The sequence below is a fragment of the Myotis davidii genome, unplaced genomic scaffold (assembly GCF_000327345.1).
Source record: "Myotis davidii unplaced genomic scaffold, ASM32734v1 scaffold448, whole genome shotgun sequence".
NCBI classification, from domain to species: Eukaryota; Metazoa; Chordata; class Mammalia; order Chiroptera; family Vespertilionidae; genus Myotis; species Myotis davidii.
In genome coordinates, this window is record NW_006383009.1 from 3,657,937 (window position 1) to 3,662,309 (window position 4,373).

Below are 4,373 nucleotides of genomic sequence, written 5' to 3' on the forward strand. Positions count from 1 at the left end.
GGGGATGTTACCCACTGAGGGCTCATCACTTTCCAAGGACTAATTTACCATAAGAGGTGGAGCTCTTATGGTCTCCATTTTCATCTTGGTTTTAACTGCTACTGTGTAAAAATCTTCAGGCATTTCCATCTTTCAGTTCATTAGACAGAGAGAGCGGGACCGAGGGAGAGAACAACAGTTCCACAGTTAGCCCTGCGGGCAGTCTCTCTCCCGGTAGCACAGACATAGAGCAGGGTGGTCCTTGCCCTGCCACAGTTATCCTTGGAAAACAATGAAGCTATGGCTGTGCAAAATTGTTCTTAGAAATCAGTATCCATTGAATGTTGCATCATTAAATTTCAGTGGGTTTCCTGTTTCTAAAGTTTTTTCTCTCCTGTAGCAACTTTGCTTGCTAACCTTGAGAAGAAAAAAATTACAATATAATAAACTTTTTAAAAAATATATATTTTATTGAATTTTGTACAGAGTGGAAGGGAAAGGATAGAGAGTTAGAAGCATCAATGAGAGAGAAACATCGATCAGCTGCCTCCTGCACACCCCCCACTGGGGATATGCCCGCAACCAAGGTACATGCCCTTGACTGGGATCGAACCTGGGACCCTTCAGTCCACAGGTCGATGCTCTCTCCGCTGAGCCAAACCGGTCAGGGCAATATAATAAACTTTTGAAGGTGGTCTTTACGAGAGAGAGAGAGAGAGAGAGAGAGAGAGAGAGAGAGAGAGGAGAGCATAAGGAAGAAATTGAGATACAGAGAAGTTAAGCAACTTGCCTCAGGTCACACAGCAGAGCTGGAATATGAAACTCAGGGCCCAAATGCCAGAGACCAAGACCTTCATCGCTGTGCTCTGCTGCCTCCCACGCGGACTGATGACCGATGACCAATTCCTTGCCTCTTGGGGCTGCAGAGGGTGGGATGAGGAAGACAGAAAGAGAAAACCCATAAAAGTGGTTGGCAAGGTTTTGAGTGTTTGGTACTTACAAAATAAAACTGTAGGCATTATATTTATTGTTATCTTCTCCGTTATCATCACCTTTCAGGAAGCCCAGGACAGAATGGGGACAGGGCTGGGGCAAATGGAGGTGGGAGAGAAGGCAGAGCTTGCTGAAGGTCACAGAGCAAGTCAGGATGGGTCTATTCGGCTCCAGTGCCCACACGGCCCCCTGTCCGCCTGCCCCTGCCACTTGGTCGTTCGGGAGAGACGGGTCCAGTGGGGCCATCAGAGGCAGACTGGGTCAGGCTCCTCAACGGTGGCCTCCCTCTTGGCCCTGATGAATTCCCCAGGCCCTGGGCCTGTGGCCAGGCCCGCCCAGGGCAGGGCGGCTGCCTTCCCGACATATTTTCCCTCTGGATTCACCAGAGGAGGCAGCTGGGCAAGCTGGGGGCGCCCACATGTCTCCTGGCCCAAAAGGCTTCTGCCAGGAGGGGCCCCAGGAGCCCCATCACAAGGCCCCAGCCCCTCAGCCCCAGCCTGGCCAGGCTCCCAGATCCGCTGGTGTGGTGGGAAAGGGAGCAGGCTGGGGTACCAGCCAAAGGCTCAGGCCAGGAGCTACCAGGCAGAGGGACCTGGGCCAGCATTTCTCATCTGGATTCTGTGGCCAAGGGCAGGGAGCGGGGTGTGAAGGCCTTAGAGGTCCCGCCTTCCCCAGTGCTAATCCTGGCTGTGTGACCTTGAGGTCTCGTCTCATCTCCTCTCCCAGGAAAATGTGAATAAAAGCTCTCTAAGGTGTAAGTGACATCGTGTGTAATTAATTCCCTTATTGTATAAGGAGGTGACACTAGAGCCAGATGTTGCACATGGGTTTGCTATTCAATCTTCTCAACAAGGATCACCCTCATTTTATAGGTAAGGAAACAGGCACAGACAGGTCAGATCACTAAATCCCCCAGCCTCCTCTCTCTATATCAGCCCCCAGACTCCTAAGGAGTCCCCAGAACTAAACACAGTCCCCAGGTTCAGGCCACCTCAACATTCTCCGCCAGGAATACTCTGCCACAGGTCCCAGAGGGCTGTCCCACAAGCACCAGTCTCTGAGCACTGTCCAAGAAGAGCAAGGAGGACTTCCTGGAGGAGGGGGCATCAGAGCCAGGACTAAAAGGACAGAGAACGGTATTTAGAGCGGCAGGGAACAGCAGGCACAAAGGCTGGGAAATGAAGAGGAAGGGGACACTACTAGAAAGGGTATTTCAGGGCTGGTGGGGCCCAGCAGGCAAGAATATGAAACCAGAATGCCCGTCTCTGGTCCTCTGTTGTCTGATATGCAGACAGGGACATCTTCGGAGACGCTGCCTGAGTTGTTCCCTCTGCCTGAAGTGCCCTTCCCCATTTCTTCCCATGGCCCCAACAAGGCCACGTGTGTTCAAGCCCCAGCCTCGTGCCAAGCCTGTGGCAGGAGCCTGGGTTCCATGTGCCCTTGTCCCGGCTGCATGAGGCACACGCATGCCTGCCGGCCCTGCTGGAGCCGTGGTTTTCCCAAGAATTCCAGCACCAGCCCTGAGTGGCCCCCAGGTGTGCCAGATGCCAAGAAAAACAGGAGGTGAGCTCATGGCAGGCAGACGCAAGGCGGGTGTTTCACTGCAATTGCCCAGGCTGGGGCCAGCTGTTCCCCTCCAGGCCTACCCCTCCTCACTCACCCTCTGTGAGTTCCCATTGCCTGCGAACACAGCCCGAGCCCCACACCACTGGCACTGCTTCTCTTGAGCCCCAAGATCTCTCCACCCTGAGATCAGCCTGTCCATCATGCTCATTTCTGCCTCAGGGGCTTGTGTATGCTGTTCCTCTAGCTGGAATGCTTTTCTATCACTTCCTTGCCTGGCCGTGTCCCTCTCATCTTCCTGGTCCTTGTTTGGTGTTCCCTTCTCCTTTGGGGAGCCAGCCCAGACGCCTCCCACCTCAGACCGGGTCAGGCACCTTGTGGAGCTCCTGCATCATAGTCCTGGCCCCTTTGGATGATTACGTAGCTGCCTCCCACCAACCTGGGCTACCCATGAGGGAGAGGCCGGGGCTGGCTTATTCACCCAGTATCCCCAGCATCTAGCACAGGACATGGCACACAGTAGGTGCTCAGTGCAAATTCGTGGGGTAAATGAATGTGCCGGAAATTTCCCCACCTGCAAGCTCCATGTGCTTCTCTCTGCCAGAATTGTCTTTACCTTTTCCCTCTGCTGATCTGAGTCCTCCCTTTCCTTTAGGTTTCCTTGCCATCTCCTCCAGGAAGCCCTCATTGATTTCTCCACAGCCTCTCAGGAGAACAGATCTGGCTATGACCCTACCCTGGCGTCACCCTCCCCTTGCCGTGGTATTAAGCTTTTGGGCTTCAATTTCCCCACCCTTAGAATAGAGGCTGTACGCCTCGGGAGGGTAGTCGTAAAGGGTAGGGACGGAGAGGATTAACGCCAGAAAACTGAGGTGTTTTGCAGCTCATGAGTGTGGCTGGGCTGAGAAGGATGATTTTCCTGATTAGCAGTAATTTTTATTTTTATTACAGGCTGTTCCCACAGCAACTGGAGCAGAGCTCTGGAAGGTATGGTGAGGTCTTGACAAACAGAAGTCTGGGCCCCCCTCAGACTTCCAGCTGGAGCCCTTCAGTTTGTACACGCCTCCCCTGGGGGGAAATGGACGCACCAACAGCCAATTGCACAGACTAGGACACTGAGTGGCCTCCGGCTGCTGGGCCCCCTGGCTGCCCGCACCGAGCACCGACCAGGCAGAGAACCACAGAGAGGGGGAACCAGACACCGTGAGGGGCATTAAATGCAGCTCTCTGGGGTCAGGGCCAGGAGCTGCCTCGGAGGACGGGGTTAGGCAGAATGAGGGTCCCTGCCTTCACTTGGCCCCTCATTTTCCTGTAATAATAATGGCATTAACAGTGACGCTTATTTCCACCATTGTGTAGGGGAAAACAGGCACAGAGACCTCACTTGCCCCGTTTTGAAGCAAGTGAGGAGGGAGGGAGTGAAGGGTGAGCCAGCCTGACCCAAAGCAGGGAGGTGGAGGTGGAGGTGGAGGTGGGTCTTAACCTTTAGCCACCCTTGACTGTTTCCCCAAGTGTGAGTTGAGGGGGCTGCCCCGGGCTTGGCATACAGCAGGCACTGAATAAGCAAGTGAATGGGAGGGCTGGAGGGTGGTCCCACCTGCCTCTCCACCCCACTGATCCCCGCACCGGCCCCCTATGACTCAGTTTCCCCACCAGGTCCATGCCGGGCGGGGCCTTGAACGCCAAGGCCAGAACTGGCTGTTTACCTTGCGGCTGGACGCTGGGCAGGGCGGTGGTGGGCCGTCCCTGGGGCCGGCCTCGCCGCTGGGATAAATAGGCCCCGCCGGCCGGGTGGGCGGCAGAGAGAAGCCGAAGCCCAGCTCCCCCTCGCTGCCTTG